The sequence below is a fragment of the Equus asinus genome, chromosome 7 (assembly GCF_041296235.1).
Source record: "Equus asinus isolate D_3611 breed Donkey chromosome 7, EquAss-T2T_v2, whole genome shotgun sequence".
Taxonomy (NCBI): domain Eukaryota; kingdom Metazoa; phylum Chordata; class Mammalia; order Perissodactyla; family Equidae; genus Equus; species Equus asinus.
Genome location: NC_091796.1, coordinates 81,982,641 through 82,002,683, shown reverse-complemented (window position 1 = coordinate 82,002,683; position 20,043 = coordinate 81,982,641). Strand labels below are relative to the sequence as shown.

General features: G+C 38.0%; 1 protein-coding gene across 50 annotated transcripts in view; it reads left to right on the top strand.

Moving 5' to 3' along the window:
- The window catches only part of NUMB (NUMB endocytic adaptor protein), a 179,911-nt gene that overhangs the window by 18,930 nt on the left and 140,938 nt on the right, over positions 1-20,043 (top strand). For 19 of the 50 annotated variants that reach the window (XM_070514000.1, XM_070513978.1, XM_070513994.1 and 16 more), the window contains exon 2: positions 14,871-15,004. The exons of 17 other annotated variants lie outside the window; for them this stretch is intronic. The gene's annotated coding sequence lies outside the window, so the exon portion shown is untranslated. Of the gene's footprint in view, positions 1-11,791; positions 11,920-14,870; positions 15,005-20,043 lie in introns of all 50 variants that reach the window. 14 more of the 50 variants (XM_070513984.1, XM_070513988.1, XM_070513965.1 and 11 more) reach the window with 3 other exon arrangements.

The following is a 20,043-nucleotide window of genomic DNA, read 5'->3' as shown; positions in this document are numbered from 1 at the left end:
TCTCCATTAAGCTCTCTTCATTTATCCCTTTAAGTGTGCCATCTGTTTAAATGTTTAAGGGGCAGTTTCAGTCAACTTGTGGAGGTGGAACAGTTTGGACCAGGTTGAATAGTGAATGGAAGGTTAGGAATTAGAGACTATGACAGCTGATACTTTTTTGAGAAGTGTGGCTATAAAGGGTAACTGAGAAATAGGGGAGGAGACAAAGAATAGCTGTGTAGGGAATGATGAGATTCTTTAAAAAATATCTAGGGGCTAGCCCCGGTGGACTGGAGGCTAAGTTCAGTGCACTCCGCTTCAGCAGCCTGGGTTTAGTTCCTGGGTGCAGATGTACACTACTCGTCTCTGTTACTGGCCATGCTGTGACAGCAGCTCACATACGAAATAGAAGAAGATTGGCAACAGATATTAGCTCAGGGAGAATCTTCCTCAGCAAATAAATAAATTAATTAATTAAATAAAAACAAAAAATATATGTATAAATATGGGAGATAACGGTACATATTTACATGATAATGGGAATGATCTTGTAGAGGAGGAAAGATTGATGATACAGGAGACAGTATATTATAGAAGGTAGGAAATGTTTAAGTGAAAGAGAGAGAATACCAGGAGCAAACTGGTTGCGCATTAATAGTAATCATAGATGCATACTCATTTCATTTTGAAGTAGGGGAAAAGGAGATTACTGGTTCAGTTTGGGGGGATGTTATAGATTTGGTTGTGGAAAGCATAGGGAGCTTTCATCTGATGGCTTCTGTTTTCTTAATGAAAGTGTCTTAAATGGGGTGGGAGGAAGGGAGAGGAGAGGTGAGACGTTTAAGGATTGAGGAAGAGGCATAAAGCAGCCACTACAGGGAGCTTTTAGAGAAATATTGCTGTGGTTGAGGTTGTTAATTGTGAATTTATGACAGTAATCAGTCTGCCTGGGTATATGATTTTCTTCAAGATTCCACTGCTCTGTCACAGTCATGGAGAAGGTTAGCTGGAGTTTTGCTAAGAGAGTGTGAAGAAGAGAGATATGGGAAACACTGAATTGAGTGTGAGGAGTGATTATATTGATGAACTGTGAAATCTAAGCCTAATAAAGAAAGTGAAACCAGGAGATTGATATGAAGAAAGTAGAGGGTTTCATAAATAGGTGGTCTCATTAGGAAGTAAGACGTATTTCTGAGGGCCAGCTGAACAAGTGAGTTGGAAAGATCAAATCTTTTATTATGTGTCTTTCTTCTTACTGCTTCCTTCTCATTTATGTCCCAAATGACCAGAATTTGTACAGACTTAACCACTTGGAATCTCTTGTTCTAAATAGATAGTTTAAACCCACATTCTAGCCAAATGGATTGAAGTGCATGCCCATGCATGCGCACGCGCACACACACACGCACGCAGAGTTAGTGACCAGTAGTTTATGAGTGTGAATTCAAATATATTTTAAAGTCTATTAAAAAATTTTTGACAAATATGAATATTTATCAAATCAACTTCCTTCGTTAACTTCTACTTTCTTTCTTTCTTTTTTTTTAAAGATTGGCACCTGGGCTAACAACTGTTGCCAATCTTCCTTTTTTTTTAAGGATTGGCACCTGGGCTAACAACTGTTACCAATCTTTTTTTTTTCTACTTTATCTCCCCAAATCCCCCCCGTACACAGTTGTATATCTTAGTTGCAGGTCCTTTAGTTGTGGGATGTGGGACGCCGCCTCAACATGGCCTGACGAGCTGTGCCATATCCGCGCCCAGGATCTGAACCCTGGGCCGCCACAGTGGAGCGCGTGAACTTAACCACTAGGCCACGGAACCCGCCCTAACTTCTGCTTTCTATATGTAGGACACAGGAAAATATTTTCCTCTGATAAATATCTGGATCTATTTAGGATTTTTCTATGAAATTTGTGATGTAAGATCTAAACTTGTTTTTCTGTAAAACCATTAAAAAACTCTTATTCATTGTTGATACAGTCTTTTTAGAAAACAGTTTGGCAGCTTCTCATATATAGATAAACGTACACTTACCATAATGATCCAGCAGTTCCACTCCTGTGTATTTACTCAAGTGAAATGAAAACTTACAGTCACACAGAAACCTATATGCTGATGCCAAAAACTGGAAACAAATTCAAATGTTCTTCAGCTGGTGAAATGATAAACTTTGGTTCATCCATACGATGGACTACTATTTGGCAGTGCATGAAACAGCATGGATGGATATCAAATGCATTATGCTAAGTGAAAGGTGTCAGATTCAAAAGGCCATATACTGTATGATTCCATTTTTATGATATTTTAGAATAAGAAAAACTAAAAGGACAGAAAACTGACTAGTGGTTGCCAGGGAGTAGGGGGATGGTTTGACTACAAAGGGCGTGAGGGGATATTTTTGGGAGTTCTATGTGGTCTTTATCTCTTCTATATATTGATTGTGGTGATGGTTACATGACCATATATGTTTTTCAAACTCAGAAGTATACACTTAAAAGTAAATTTTAGTATATATATAAATTATACCTCAATTAAAGTTCTAGCGTATGTTACCATATTAAAAAGTATTTTGGAAAACTCCCTCAAGAAAATGTTTTGTTTCTAGATTCTGCTTATGTGGCTTTTTTTGGAAGGAGAGAGTGGTAGGCAGACATCATTAGCATTTGTAAAGTTCTTTGAAGCTCTAGAAGACATGTAAATGCTGAATTTGTCTGCATTTAGCAAACATTCCTAACATCTGTTTAAAAGAATGTTACAATGTTAGAATTAGTAAAGCCCAAGAGACTTTAAAAGTGTCCGAGTTTTACAGATAAAGAATGTGAAACCTGAGTTAGGTTAGCTGAAGTCACACAGCTAGTTAGTGGCAGAGGTAGGTCTAAAATTTAAGTGATGGATTACTAAATTGATGCTTGTTTTACTAAAACACATTTTTTATTCTGAGTTACTCTTTCTAGAGACTATTTATTTATTGTAGTCATAATAGTTTGTAACATTGTGAAATTTCACTTGTACATTATTATTTGTCAGATACCATATAAGTGTGCCCCTTCACGCCTTGTGCCCACCCCCCAACCCCCTTCCCCCTGGTCACCACTAAACTGTTCTCTTTGCCCCTAAGTCTGTTTATGTTCCACAAATAAGTGAAATCATACGGTGTTTGTCTTTTTCTGTCTAACTTATTTTGCTTAACATAATACCCTCAAGGTCCATCCATGTGGTTGCGAATGGGATGATTTTGTCTTTTTTTATGGCTGAGTGGTATTCCATTGTATGTGTGTGTACACACACACACACACCACATCTTTATCCAATCATCAGTCAATGGGCATTTGGGTTGCTTCTACGTCTTGGCTATTGTGAATAATGCTGCAGCGAACATAGGGATGCATAACCCTCTTTGTATTGTTGATTTCAGGTTCTTTGAATAAATGCCCAGTAGTGGGTTGGCTGGATCATATGGTATTTCTATTTTTAATTTTTTGAGAAGTCTCCATACTGTTTTCCATAGTGGCTGCACCAGTTTGCATTCCCACCAGCAGTGTACAAAGGTCCCCTTTTCTCCATAACCTCCCCAACATTTGTTATTTTTTGTCTTGGTGATTATAGCCATTCTAACGGGTGTAAGGTGATATCTAAGTGTAGTTTTGATTTGCATTTCCCTGATGATTAGTGATGTTGAGAATCTTTTCATGTGCCTATTGTCCATCTCTGTTTCATCTTTGGAAGAATGTCTGTTCATATCCTCTGTCCATTTTTTGATTGAGTTGTTTGTTTTTTTGTAGTTCAGTTGTATGAATTCTTTATATATTATCGAGATTAACCCTTTGTCAGATATATGATTTGCAAATATTTTCTCCCAGTTGGTGGGTTGTTTTTTTGTTTTGATCCTGGTTTCCTTTGCCTTCCAGAAGCTCTTTAGTCTGATGAAGTCCCACTTGTTTATTTTTTCTTTTGTTTCCCTTGTCTAAGTAGACATGGTCTTCGAAAAGATCCTTTTAAGGCTGATGTCAACGAGTGTACTGCCTATATTTTCTTCCAGAAATTTTATGGTTTCTTCAAGTCTTTGGTCCATTTTGAGTCTATTTTTGTGGATGGAGAAAGATAATAGTCAACTTTCATTCTTTTGCATGTGGCTGTCCAGTTTTCCCAACACCATTGATTGAAGAGGCTTTCCTTTCTCCATTGTATGTTCTTGGCTCCTTTGTTGAAGATTAGTTATCCATAGATGTGTGGTTTTATTTCTGGGCTTTCAATTCTGGTCCATTGGTCTGTGTGCCTGTTTTTGTACCAGTACCATGCTGTTTTGATTACTGTAGCTTTGTAGTGTATTTTGAAGTCTGGGATTGCAATACCACCAGGTTTGTTCTTGTTTCTCAGAATTGCTTTGGCTATTCGGGGTCTTTTGTTGCTCCATGTGAATTTTAAGATTCTTTGTTCTATTTCTGTGAAGAATGTCATTGGGATTCTGATTGGGATTGCATTGAATCTGTAGATAGCTTTAGGTAGTATGGACATTTTACCCATGTTTATTCTTCCAATCCATGTGTATGGAATATCTTTCCATTTCTTTATGTCGTTATCTATTTCTTTCAGTAGTGTCTTACAGGTTTCCTTGGATAGGTCTTTTCACCTCCTTGGTTAAATTTATTCCTAGATATTTTATTCTTTCTGTTGCGATTGTAAATGGGATTGTATTCTAGAGACTATTTTTACTTCCTTTTCAGAACCTTTCAATTGTGTTATCTGAAAGCTGGAAACCACTCCCTTCCTAGTGGTAAGAAAGCCCTGTGTCTGGTTGATAATAGGAAGGCTAAATTTACAAAATCCTGCATCACTTCAACTTTACTTAGACATGGTAAACAAGTTTAGTTATAAAGACTCTTTTGTTTAACTGTGGGAAATGGAATGCTTGGTTTTGGAGAGGTCAAAGGCTATCAGTTAGAAATAGGTTTTTGTAACTTTTGTTGCATTAAAAAATAATCTTTTCAAATTATCATGATTATTGGTTTGTTGGGAAGGTAGAAAAGGTTTAAGAGTGTTAGGTTCTTTCTAGTTATCTTAAATAATGAGTATTTATCTTATAAATATCAAGGATTGTGAGGAAGCACTAGAAACAGTCTTAATAGTTATACATTGAGGAAGTGGAGAATGGGATGTCATTCAGAATATAACAGCTTTAGTTGTCTTCTATTCTTGAGACTCAGCTAACTTTCACTGTCCCTGTGTTCACCTCTCTCCTGGTGTAGTAGTTTTATGCTTGCTGCTTGACCCCAATTCTAGAATGAGGCTTAGAGTTCCTGTCCCTCAGAGATAATGGTGATATTGTGGATATTGCAGATCCAGTCACAGAACTGGTAGGTGGTCTGGTTTCTTTTCTTTGTTTTGAAGCTGTGTCTGTGTCCTGCAACCTTCCTGGGAGTTATTTCCTATAAGCCATAGCCCCAGGCAGAGCTGGAAATTTGTTCTCTCTGTGAAGGAGCCCACCTGAGCCCTAGCTCTGGCCTAGCTCTGATCCTGTCCTCTCTGGAGCGTTTTTAGTCCCTGTTACCCAGGGAATCCAAACTCCCAGCTGCCATTGCCTGTTTCTAGACTAGGAGCCCTGTGGGACCCTAGCTTCAGCTCTGCTTACCATTTTGTGCTTATGTTCCCTATCACTGCGTGAGAGTTAATAATATTATTTTTTGAGCCAGCTAAGCATTGTTTATTTTTATATTTGATATATTTTTATAATAATTGTTATTTGGGTGAATTTACTGCACATCTTGACTAGAAGCCTTTTTAATCTTTTAAGTATCAGTTTCTCATCTTTAAAATTGGAATTACAGCTCCTATCTCTTAGTGTTTCTATGTGCTGATGAAATGAGATTATATACCACTTGTATATAAATTCTTAGAACAATGCCTAGCATATAGTAAGTGCTGTATATATGGCAGCTGTTATTTCAAGTGAGTCCTATAATTCCTTGTTGGTTTCTATGTTTAGACCCTTAGCTGTGTCTGTGTAGTGACCCCAAAACACTTGTCAATCAGTATTCGAAATTTCTGCAAATGTGTCTGGGATTATGGCATGTTTTGAGGCTTTTGGGTGAGACATTTAAATCTGATTTTAATCTATGCCCTGGCAACGGTGAATTGGTTGAATAGTTGAATTGGTTGAATTCAGGGTGAAGTGGCAATTTTTTTCAATATAATAAGTGCTGAAGTGCTTCATTCTTTGTATTTATGATAGCGTTTTGGAAATATTCAGGTAATTGATATTCTTAAAGTAAGTTAATTACTATAAAATAAGTTTAATAACTATAATTAAAGTAAGTTAAACTTTACCTATGAATTCAGAAGCATAAATTTAAAAAAAGAGTTTTGCTTTTTTTTTTAATAAAAATTGGCAGCTGAGCTAACAACTCTTGCCAATCTTCGTTTCTTTTGTTCCTTCTTCTTCTCCCCAAAGTCCCCCAGTACATAGTTATATACTGTAGTTGTGAGTGCCTTTGGTTGTGCTATGTGGGACACCGCCTCAGCATGGCCTGATGAGCGGTGCCCTGTCCGCACTCAGGATCCAACTGGCGATACCCTGGGCCACCGAAGCGGAGTGCACGAACTTTATCACTTGGCCACGGGGCTGGCCCCAAGTTTTTCTTGTAAGATAAAAGTATCAGTTAAATTCTTTCTTCTTGAATTTTGGGTTTGAATTAGTGGGGGGATGAGTCTTGTAGATTATTGTCTACTACTACTTTTTTTTTTTTAAGGGAAACCTAGGTATATCATTCTGCCCTTTAGAGACGTGTCTGAGAAGATTGCGCTTGGTGATAAATGATATTACTTCCTTATTTCTTCAGCTGAAGTAATAAGACATTCTGTTTCCTTTTTCCTCTTGCGTCAATCCCTGAGTATGCCTTTGCTTTTATCTTTGTCTTATGTTGTAAACTGTCGTGTACGTATAGGTGTTTGGAATCATGAAAGTGTATTATCAAGTAAGAAGCATGGCACAGTATCATTTAGAGTTTCTTTCTTTTAAAGATTTTATTTTTTTCCTTTTTCTCCCCAAAGCCCCCCGGTACATAGTTGTATATTCTTAGTTGTGTGTCCTTCTAGCTGTGGCATGTGGGATGCTGCCTCAGCGTGGTTCGATGAGCAGAGTGCCATGTCCCCACCGAGGATTCGAACCAACGAAACACTGGGCCACCTGCAGCAGAGCGGGCGAACTTAACCACTCAGCCACGGGGCTGGCCCCTCATTTAGAGTTTTTAAGTTAATCTACCAGTCGTGAATGAGAACTAATGCAATATGCCATCCCATCATGTAGTCGTTCACTTCAGATACGTGTTTCTAAAAGGACTGATCCAGTGACTACATGGGAGGCACTTTGGTTAAGCCAAGATTTTATAAAGTTCTTTTTTTTTTTTTCAAGGATTGGCACCTGAGCTAACGTCTGTTGCCAATCTTTCTTTTCTTCTTCTTCCCCAAAAAGGCCCCCAGTACTTAGCTGTATATTGTAGTTGTGAGTGCCTCTGGTTGAGCTGGATGCCACCTCAGCATGGCCTGATGAGCAGTGCCATGTCCGCCTCAGGATCTGAACCGGCGAAACCCTGGGCCGCCAAAGCGGAGCGCGCAAACTTGATCACTCGGCCACAGGGCGGCCCCATAAAGTTCTTAATGCTTATGCATTTCTCCCCAAGTGGAAAGGTTTTTAAAAAGACTGTTAACTCTTTGTCAGAATCAGTGGTGGGATTCTGGAATGTTTAATTAAGTAGAAGATTCATTAGGATTCTGATTCAGAATCTTTCCGGGATTAGGAAGTAATAAGACATTATATGTCATGGTAACTGCTAAAATTTTACTTTTTTCTTTTTCAATATTTTTCTTCTTTTTCTCTTTTTCAATATGAGATAAGACAGTGTTAACATTTAAAATTTTCTCATATTGAGAAATAACTGAAATATGTAGTACAACTGTCTGTCATATATTGAAATAGATCAAGGGGCTTTATATTGATCTTTTGCTGTTAACCCTTCTGTTGTATTGACTGAGAAGTTTCCTTTTATCTGATTGCCATATTAGATCTTCGTGAAGCAGTAGTTTGATGGAAAGAACACAGGATTTGAAATCAGAGGGCTTGGAGTCCTGTCTCTGTCAGTTTACCAGCTCTGTGACTTTGACCATTTTGAGATTGTTCTCCTTACAAGTAATATGAAAAGAATAATATTTGTCTCATAGAATTGCTATAAAGGTTAAAATTAAATAAATGCTTTGTGAATTATAACATACTCTGAGTGTTACATTGTTGTTCAGTTGGGACATTTGTTGTATTTTAGCAAAATAACAAAACTGTCCTCAAAGATTGGCATCATATGGGTGAAAATAAAGTATTAATTTCATTTAGCGTGAATATCCCCAGGCCTTTATCTGCCTTTATATTTTCCCTAATAATAAATTTCTTCCCTGTATAAGGATTCCTCCTTTGCCAAAGTTAGAAATGGGTTAGGTTTCATCATTACATTCAGCTTAATGCTGTCATAAAAACAAGGGCTGTCTGGAGGCCACGCTGGGACCTAGCCCTTCTTGGAGTCACTGGTTCTCAATGGGGTCAGTACCTGCCCTATGAGGTGTTTGAATCTTTGAGGGTGTACTTTTGGTTACCACAATGATTAGGGCGGGGTGAGTGCAGCATGAGCATTCCGTGAACAGGAGCCAAGAATGCCATACATCCCACAAGGTATGAGACAGTTCTGCATGACTTTTGAATATTTCCCCAGACTTTCTTGTAGGTGAAAATCCTGTTTGTCCCTATCTCATCCTAATTCTGTTTTACATTTAAACGCAAAGTAGTTTTTTTTTTTTTTTTTGAGGAAGATTAGCCCTGAGCTAACATCTGCTGCCAATCCTCCTCTTTTTGCTGAGGAAGACTGGCCCTAAGCTAACATCTGTGCCCATCTTCCTCTACTTTATATGTGGGACGCCTGCCACAGCATGGCTTGCCAAGCAGTGCCATGTCCATGCCTGGGATATGGGCCAGCGAACCCTGGGCTGCCAAAGCGGAATGTGCACACTTAACCGCTGCGCCACCGGGCTCGTCCCGTTTTAATCATTTTTAAGTGTACAGTTCACTGGCATTCACTACATTCACATTGTTGTGCAACCATCAACACCATCCAGCTCCAAAACTTTATCTTTTCATGATGAAAGTCTGTACCCATTAAATAGTAACTCCCCATTTGCCCCTCCCCCCAGTCCATGGCAACCACCATTCTACTTTCTGTCTCTGTGAATTTGACTACTCTGAATAGCTCATCTACATGGAATCATACACTAGTTGTCCTTGTGTGTGTGTGTGTTAACTTAGATATGTGGGATGTGGTAGATGGGATGAGAGAAATTATACACTAACTCCATGAGATATTCTAGTATTTGCTTGCTCTAAAAATTTCTTGCATTGTGTGTCGTTATTAGAGGTTATTGAAGCAGATGTTGCTTCAGTTGGTATTCTGCTGTTTGCCTTTGTAGCCACGTTTGCCTTTTCTAGTGCCTAAATCACATTCCTGAGACCTTCGATTACTTTTAATCTCTGTTTGCTCTTCTCTATCCTGTCCCTAATGTTTTTTTGTGTTTTCCATACTTATATTTTCTTTTCCATTTGTTTCTTTTCTCTGTTTCAACTCCAGCTAGATAAGGATTGAAAGCACTTATTTCTTCTGGTTTTTTAGAAATTAATCATACCATGTAGTCTTTAATTTTTATGTACAGATTCTTTCTAGCAGTATGTACACTTCTTTAAGCTCTGAGTGCACAACTCTTCTGCACAGTTGAGTTTGCTAGCTACTTGGATAATAGTGTATAGGTAGAGGAAGTATTATTGTCATTTGACCTGAAATATAATATTAATAATGATATGAGAAAAATGTTGCTGAGCCTTATGAACTTAATAGTGGACCTGCCTTGTGCCCTTGATGAAGTCATTTAAAGTGGCATATGTTTCATTTTGTAAATTTAGATGATCTCATACTTTAGTTTCCCTTTCCTTAAGTAGAATTTTGCTTACATAGCAAATGGAAGAGCCAAAAATTTAAGAGTTGGAGGACTTTAGGGATCATCTGGTGTCTGTTCACTCTATAAAAATTTTCCTGGCACTGTTTTGGTCTTGAGGATACAGTGAAATCTTTGGTTTCATGGAGCTTACAATCTTTTATGAAAAGTAAGTTGTTAAACTGTGTAATCTTACTTAAAGATACCTCACTTCATTTTGCTGAGTCTTAACATGCTCAAAAGAAAAAGAATCAGGTCTCCTATATGCCAGATAGGAGATGAGGAAGAGGAAGAGCCCCTGAATGAGTGAGCTAGGACAGTGCCTCTCAAAATTTTCTGTGTGTGTGCATCACCTGAGTTTCATGTTAAAATGCAGATTCTGATTCAGGAGGTCTGAGGTAGGGCCTGAGATTCTGCATTTCTTTCTTTCTTGTTTTTTTTTTTTTTTGAGGAAGATTAGCCCTGAGCTAACTGCTGACAATCCTCCTCTTTTTGCTGAGGAAGACTGGCCCTGAGCTAACATCCATGCCCATCTTCCTCTACTTTATATGAGGGATGCCTAACCACAGCATGGCATGTCAAGTGGTGCCATGTCCGCACCTGGGATCCGAAGCAGCAAACTCCGGGCCGCTGAAGTGGAACGTGCACATTTAAGTGCTGTGCCACCGGGCCAGTCCCTGCATTTCTAACAATGCTTCCAGGTGATGCCTGTGCTACTAGTCTGAACCACACTTTGAATAGCAAGGAATTAGTATATAATTAAGAGAAAAGAATAGAATAGTTTTGTGAATTCACAATGCTAGTGTTTCCACTTGTGTTTTCAGAAATTTATATTTTTTCCTTTCTGGTAGTATTCAGAAATAATCCATATTCATATTTCCTCTTTAATATAGCACCTGCCCACTGCATTCTGAAGATATTGGGAAATTACTGCTAACATCCATAATTTGTTATGGCTCCTTGGTTACTGTCATTGGAATATTGGTTTCCTTGAAAATAGTTAGAAATAGTAAGAATACTTTTAGTTTATTATGCTGTTATGGAGGCAGAAAGATGTGAAATGTAATCATGGAGAAAAACTAAATGTAACTTTAATTATATTGGCTCATTATGATCAAATACACATCAAGTGTTTTCACTAGGAACATGCCCAATGCGATTTCTGGCATATTTGAAAAGCATTTGCTACAGCTATGGTTATTTCTCTGGTTTTTTTTTTTTTTTGGTATTTAGTATGACTGAAAGTAAAACATCAAAAGCGTTATAGTCCATTCTAGAATCAAGTCAATAAAGAAATGAAGTGAAACACATTGTTGGCTAAAAATACATTTTGCAAATTACATCTGAAGTTGTTTTGTTAGAGCCTCTATTGGAAATGAAATTCAGTTGTTCTTATTCTGTGGGGTTTTTAAAATATAATTATCTGAGAGTAGATGTCCATACAAAATAACTTTATTATGTCTTTCAATTTTTAACTCATTTGTCCTTTAGGACCTTTCCTATATATTCTGAAAACTCAAGATAGTAGTACCTAGAATTAAAGTAAATGAAAAAGAAATTGCAGATAAACTTAACATTGAGATAATTAAATTTAAAAGAGTGAAATTCGGCTGTGACTTACTAATATTACATCACCACATTGGTGTGTGGGACATTTGAGGGTGGGGACTGTTTCCTATATGCGTGTTTAGCACACATATTAAAGGACTCTGTTCTGTTTTAAAAAAAAAAATCATTGGGAGCACATGTTCCTAGTTCTGGTAAAATCTTTTTTTTGTTTTGTTTTGAGGAGATTAGACCTGAGCTAACATCTGCCGCCAATCCTCCTCTTTTTGCTGAGGAAGATTGGCCCTGAGCTAACATCTGTGCCCATCTTCCTCTACTTTATACATGGGACACCTGCCACAGCATGGCTTGGTAAGTGGTGTGTAGGTCTGTGCCTGTGATTTGAACTGGTGGACCCTGGGGTGCCGAAGTGGAGCACAGGAACTTAACCAATACACCACTGGGCCGGCCCCTGGTAAAATCTTTTTTTTAAAAACAATGTTATTTAGTTGAGTAAAAATTAAAAAGAGGGCTCTGGGGTCAACACAGCTTGAATTTTTTTTTTTTTTTTTAAATCCCAGCCCTACCTCTTAGTAGTTTTGTGATACTGGAAGTAACTTGACTTCTCTGTGCCTCAGCTTTCCTAGTTAGAAAATAATAATAGTCCATTTCATAAGGGGGTTGTTGTCAGGATTAAGTGAGATAATCCATCTAGAGGAGTTTTTCACAAATAGTACTCAATAAATGTTAGCTGCTGCTAGTCTTCCTATTCAGAAACACCACTACAGTAGTCCTCCCTTATCCAGGAGGGATATGTTCCAAGACTCTCAGTGGATGCCTGAAACCTCAGATAGTACCGAGCTCTATATGTATATACTATGTTTTTTTCCTATACATACGTACATATTATAAAGTTTAATTTATAAATTAGGCCAGTAAGAGATTAACAATAATAACTTCTCTTTGGCATGTCTGAATTGGCAGTGTCACAACTCTTACGCTTTGGGGCCATTATTAAGTAAAATAAGGGTTTCTTGAACACAAGCACTACAATACTACAACAGTTATCTGATAACCAAGATGACTACTGAGTGGTAGTGGTGGATAGGTAGTGTATACAGTGTGGATACACTGGGCAAACGGATGATTCACATCCCAGGCAGGACGGAGTGAGACAGTGCAAGATTCTGTCACACTACTTAGAATGGCATGCAACTTAAAACTTATAAATTATTTACTTCTGGAATTTTCCCTTTAGTATTTTCAGACCACAATTGACTGTGGGTAACTGAAGCTGTGAAATGTGAAACTGTGAATAAGGGAGAACTACTGTATTGCATTGTCTGTAATGAAGTGATTTTCCTTTTTAAAACAGGCATGCGTATCTAGATTCCAGAATGACAAGTTTGAGTGCTTAAAATATACACTTAAAATTAGTTTTGAATAAAAATCTTAAGATTTTTACTTTCAGTTACTATAACTTTAATTCCTGTAAGAAAAGAGAAGCCATACATTCATTCATTCAATCATTTTTTTCTAATAAACTATTTATCGATACCTGCTGTTTATACGGCATTGTACTAGGCGCTAGGAATATAAAATGCCGCAAACTTGGTTGTGCTTGTTAGTTGCTTAGAGACTAGTGGAGTAAGGTACCGCTGAATGTAAATCAGTACCGTAAATAATACTTTTGTGCCAGATTATTAATACATGATACGTTTTATCCTGTCTTTTGGAAGTTGTAGAAGCCACACTTTTTGGTGGATTAGCCCTTTATTTTTAGTATCTTACTATTTACCACGACTCTGTGGTATCTGTAATCATTCCTGTTTTGCAAATAAGGAAATTGAGGTTCAAAGAGGTTAAGTAATTTCTCATACAATGACAAAACTCACTCCAAAATCCTCTCTTAATTTTAATATTCATTCTACTCTTCTACCTCCTGTATGTCATAAGGTGCAAAATCTCTGTTAGAAGACTTAACCCATTATATTGTATTTGAGGTTTGTGTGTCTGTTTCCCTATTAGATTGGGAGCTTTTTTAGAGCAGGGACTAGTCATATTTGTTTTTGGGGCCCCCAGCAACTAGTAGAGTACCTGTCACATATTAGGTACCTAATAAATATTAGTTGAGCAGTGAATAAATATGTAGAATTTTAGAAGTAGAAGGAATTTTAGAGCTCATATAAATCACAGACACTAGAATTTCTAAAACAATTTTAGATTGTTTACATAGCGCTATAGCTTTTTTCTTTTTGAGGAAGATTAGCCCTGAGCTAACATCTGCCAATCCTCCTCTTTTTGTTGGGGAAGACTGGTCCTGAGCTAACATCCATGCCCATCTTCCTCTACTTTATATGTGGGACGCCTACCACAGCATGGCTTGCCAAGTGGTGCCATGTCCGCACCCGGGATCCGAACCAGCAAACCCTGGGCCGCCAAAGTGGAACGTGCGCACTTAACCACTGCACCACTGGGCCGGCCCCTGACTATAGATTTTTATTTAAACTCTAGGATATTTAAAAAACAACTGGTATTGTCTATCACATCATCTCATAATAGAAGACATTTTGACACCAAGAAAAGTAGGAAGAACAATCTCATAGCACAATTGGTAACTTTACGCCTGGTTTTTGGGTCATGGCTGGCACCTGTTCAAGGGTTAGATTTCAGGAACCATTATCTAATACAACGCTCACCTTTTAGAGATGATGATCTGAGTCCAGAGAATCATCAGACTTCTTACAGCAAAGCAGAATGATGACTGAGTTTAGAACCCAGGTCTTCTGATTCCCTGCCCCAAATTTCAGTCCTGTCCCCTCAATCTTCATCACATGATGAGACTTACGCACAGAGAATTTGTGCCTTAGTTAAGGTCATATAGGTAGTAAGAAGAAGACCTGAGACTTGAATTCCCATTACCCAACTCCGTTTTCAGTGAAACCTGTGCATTCACTTCCATGTAATCTTAACCTACTCTGTCAGCCCCCATTCAGTTGTAGAGATGGCATTATAAGTGAATGAAAGGAAATGTCTATCTTTAACACTTTTTTTTTGTTTTGAGAAAGATTAGCCCTGAGCTAACTGCTGCCAATCCTCCTCTTTTTGCTGAGGAATGCTGGCCCTGAGCTAACATCCATGCCCATCTTCCTCTGCTTTCTATGTGGGACGCCTACCACAGCATGGCGTGCCAATTGGTGCCATGTCCGCACCTGGGATCCGAACCGGTGAACCTTGGGCCGCCGAGAAGCGGAACGTGCGAACTTAACCACTGCGCCACCGAGCTGGCCCTCTTTAACACTTTCTTCCCTTGAAAATTTCAGATTTGGGGCTTAAGAAACTTCTTTCAGGGAGGAGAGCAAGTGCAGCTGCTGTTGGAACCCGAGATCTTGATCCACATCCATAGATTGGAATATTGGTGGGCCAGCAGCCATCCTCAGACCCTCACTTAGGACAGGTAAGTGAAAGAGATAGTAAGGATAAGAAAAGCAGAATGAATGCTAATGTTTTTCCTTCCTCTTTCTCCCTAGATGCAAACAGTTGACTGCCTTTAAAAATTTAAACCTTGGGCCGGCCCGGTGGTGCAGCGGTTAAGTGCGCACGTTCCACTTCTCGGTGGCCCGGGGTTTACCGGTTCAGATCCCGGGTGCGGACCATAGCATCGCTTGGCAAAAGCCATGCTGTGGTAGGCGTCCCATGTATAAAGTAGAGGAAGATGGGCATGGATGTTAGCTCAGGGCCAGTCTTCCTCAGCAAAAAGAGGAGGATTGGCAGTAGTTAGTTCAGGGCTAATCTTCCTCAAAAAAAAAAAATTTTAACCATTATCCTGGTAAAAACAAAGCATTTGGAATCTTAAGTGAGGCAAAACATTTTCTTGATTGTAAAATATATGTCAAAATGTTAACAGTGGTGCAACTTAGGGTAATTAAAATTTTTTCTTTTTTTCATGCATTTTCCAAATTGTATTTATCAGCTTGTGTTAGTTATCTATTGTTGCATAACAAACCACTTCAAACTTAGTGGTTTAAAACATACCAATCATTTATTTTGCTCATGTATCTGCAATTTGGGCAAGGCTTGCTTGGTGGGGACAGCTTATCTCTGTTAACATGTGGTGTGAGGTGGGTAACTGAAATAGTGGGGGTGGCTGGAATCCTTTGAAGGCTTGCTCACTCATATGTCTGGTGGTTATTGCTGGCTGTTGGCAGGGACCACAGCCTGGGCTGTCAGCCAGAACACCTACACATGACCTCTCCTTTTGGCTGCTTGGCTTCCTCACAGCATGGTGGCTGGTTTCAGAGAGAGAGAGAGCAAGGCAAAGTTGCGTGGCATATTTGACTTAGCTTTGGAAATCATATAGTGTTACTCTGCTCTCTTTTATTGGTTGTGGTAGTCATAAAGGTCCACCCAGGTTCAGAGGAGAGGGTGAACATAGACGCCACCACTTGAAGGGACAAATATCAACATCATGTTATAAGAAGAGTATATGGGATGGAATCTGCTGTTGTAGCCATCTTTAGAAAGTATAATCTGCCACAGTTTGTGTTACTTTTAAGATAAAGAATATAAATAATGTGTGTATATATGAAAAAGAGGAATATTTGCAGGAAATTATGGTTTATGAGTCCAATAAAAATTTTGTGTGCTCTTGTCTAGTGGAGTGTGTTATTAAAAGTAAGATGCCTAAACAGAAAGAAGTGAAATAGATTTTGAATTTTCTTTTGTATCAACAAAGCAGCATACTGTTGTAATCAAAAGTAGAGACAAAAATTTAGAAAGAATGCAAAGTAAGATTTGTAGTTTGGGTTTTTGGAGAAAATGCTAGTCATTTTAGTTCAAAGTCTACTTTTTTTCTTGTTTGAATAATTTGGAAATTATTTGGAAAATTGGTTTCCAATATAATTGTTTTGACAAACTAGTGCCAATATTATCATATGTGTTGTTTGTTTTGTCTGTCTGCTTTTAAAGAAAACTATGAAATCTTTTTCAGGATTGCACAATTCTGTACAAAATTATGCCTTCTAAATTTCTGGTAAATATTAAAATTTTTTTCAGTTGGACAAGAAAACTTGCAAAGTTGTAGAGTATTTGGATGTCCTATTGATGCCACTGATCAATTGCATAAATAGCCTGTGACAGGTTTGAATATAGCTGATACTCTATTTCTGGATGTAATGGAATATTTTCAGATAATCCTCTAAACATTACATGGGAATATTGGTCCATTCACTATAGCTGGGAAATAAGCTCTAAGGAGCATCTCATTATCTCTTAGACCCAGAAGATGTCTTACTGTGTAGGTACTTTCCCATTCCTAGGTGATTTACATCATAATGAGCCTGACTGTACAGAGTTGGTGCAGTACTATTCCCCCACTACTGACAGGTAGATATTCTAAGTGGAAAATGACTGAACCAGCTATTGTGACAATGGAGGTAATCTCAGAAGTTTGCTCTCAATTGTGAATAATCAGAATTGACTGAATTTGTGAAACAGTATATTTTAGTTCAAAAGGTACAGTAACTGGGAAATTTTTGGCATTTAAAAACAAGATAAGATGTTTTCTGGTAGACGTAGATTGGGAATAGGGATTATAGGTAGTGTAAAATAGTCTATCTTAACAACAAAATATATATATATATATATATATAAACGTATATAAAACCTTTAAGCAATTAACTTGCCTGCTTTTTTGTTTTAAGCATTTTTTTAGCCCACTTTTGCTTTTAAGAAGTATGAGTAGGTGAGTTGCTGATAATATCTTTTTCAGGTTTATTGAATGCTGTATTTTGCCTCCATTCTGCAAGACCTGTGCATGAAGGGATAAAAATCCCTTAAGTGAGTGAAATACTGCTTTTTGACTAAAGCTAAGACAAACATCAGTAAAAACTCCTAAAACACCCTATAGAAATTGCATATATGGTAGTGTTTAGTCTATGACACTTTCTTCAATCCATGGAAGGAGTTAAATGAAAGGATGTCTTAGAAAGAAGAATGACTATGCAAGTATTCTTTTAAAATGCAGAAAGATGGGCCGTCTCAGTGGCGCAGTGGTTAAGTGTGCATGTTCCGCTTTGGTGGCGCGGGGTTCCCAGGTTCGGATCCCGGGTGCGGACATGGCTCTGCTTGGCAAGCCGTGCTGTGGTAGGCGTCCCACGTATAAAGTAGAGGAAGATGGCCATGGATGTTAGCTCAGGGCCAGTCTTCCTCAGCAAAAAGAGGAGGATTGGCAGCAGATGTTAGCTCAGGGCTAATCTTCCTCAAAAAAAAAAAGAAGAAGAAGAAGAATTGTGGAAGGCAGAAATTATGTTTTTAGGGGGTTATTGGTTCTCCTACTTACCTTATTTTTTGGTGAGATTCTTATTTCTAACATATAATGATTCTCAGTTGAAAAATGGCATTCAGTTCACGCTTATATAGCTTTTTGGCAAAACAGAAGTTGTGTGACTTTCTTCTGGTACCCCCCCCATTATGTATGAAATGTTTAACAAAAGTGTTTAATATTTGTGGTAAGGAAGTGATTGGCATAGTATAAAATTTACCATATTAACCATTTTTAAGTGTACAATTCAGTAGTATTAAGTACATTCCCATTGTTGTATAGCCAGTCTCCAGAACTCTTCATCTTGCAAAACTGAAATTCAGTACCAATTAAACAGCAACTCCCTATTTCCTCCTCCCTCCAGCCCCTGGAAACCAGCATTCTAGTACTTTCTGTCTATGAATTTGACTACTCTCAGTATCCTGTAAAAGTGGTCTCATACAGTGTTTGTCTTTTTGTGACTGACTTATTTCACTTAGCATAATATCCTCAAGGATCATACTTGTCATAGCATGTGTCAGAATTTCCTTTATTTTTTAAGGCCAAATAGTATTCCATTGTATGTATATACCACATTTTGTTTATCCATTCATCCTTCGATGGACACCTGGGTTGCTTCTACCTTTTGGCTATTGCAAATAATGCTCCTGTGCACATTGGTGTGAAAATATCTCTTTGAGCCCCTCTTTTCAGTTCTTTTGGGTGTATACCCCAAAGTGGAATTGCTGAATCATAGAGTAATTCTATGTTTAGTTTTTGGGTAACTGCCATAATGTTTTCTATAGTGGCTGCACCATTTTACATCCTCACCAACAGTGCAGAGGAGTTCCAGTTTCTCCACTTTCTCACCAAAACTTGTTACATTTTGTTTTTATTTTTTCAATAATAGCCATCCTAATGGGTGTGAGGTGGTATCTCATTGTGGTTTTGATTTAAATTTGCCTAATGACTAGTGATGTTGAGCATCTGAGCATCTTCCTATGCTTGTTGGCCGTTGAAGTTTTTAATTTTAATGTAGTCCAATTTATCTGTTTTTACTTTTGTTGCCTTTGCTTTTGGTGTCATATCCAAGGAATCATTCCCAAATCCAGTGTCATAAAGCTTTCCCCCTATATTTTTTTCTAAGAGCTTTATAGTTTTAGGTCTTACATTTAAGTCTGATCCATTTTGGATTAATTTTTGTATATGGTGTGAGGTAAGAGCCCAGCATCATTCTCTTGCATGTGGATATCCAGTTGTCTCAGCACCGTTTGTTGAAGAGATTATTCTTTCCCTCACTGAATGGTCTTAGCACCCTTGTGAAAATCAATTGGCCATAGATGTTTGGGTTTATTTCTGGACTCTCAATTCTATTGCATTGATCTGTATGTCTATCCGTATATCATTACCATACTGTTTTGATTACTGTAGCTTTGTAGTTAAGTTTTAAAATGAGGAAGTGTGAATGTTCTAACTTTGTTCCTTTTCGAGATAGTTTTGGCTATTTGAGACCCCCTTGAGATTCCATATGAATTTCAGGATTGGCTTTTCTGTTTCTGCAGTAAAGGCTGTTGGAATTTTGGTAGGGATTGCATTGAATCTGTGAATTGCTTTGGGTAGTAGTACCATCTTAACAACATTAAGTTTTCTAATCTGTGAACATGCAATGTCTTTCCATTTATTTAGGTCCTCTTTAATTTCTTTCAGCCATGCTTTGTAGTTTTTGGTGTACAAGTCTTGCATCTCCTTTGTTGAATTTATTCCTAGGTATTTTATTCTTTTGGATGCTATTATAAATGGCACTGTTTTCTTAATTTCCTATTTGGATATTTTATTTCTTATATATAGAAATACTACTGATTTTGTATGTTGATCTTGTACCCTACAAATTTTGCTGATTTGGGGGCTGGCCTCGTAGGCCGAGTGGTTAGGTTCGCGCACTCCGCTTTGGGGGCCTAGGGTTTTGCCGATGCAGATCCTGGGCCGTGGACATGGCGCCGCTCATCGGGCCATGCTGGGGCAGCATCCCACATGCCACAACTAGAAGAACCCACAACTAAAAATCCACAACTACGTACTGGGGTGCTTTGGGGAGAAAAAGGAAAAGTAAAATCTTAAAAAAAAAATTTGCTGATTTTGATTATGAGCACTAGTAGTTTGTTTTGGTGTGTGTATTCCTTGTTTTTTTCTATATA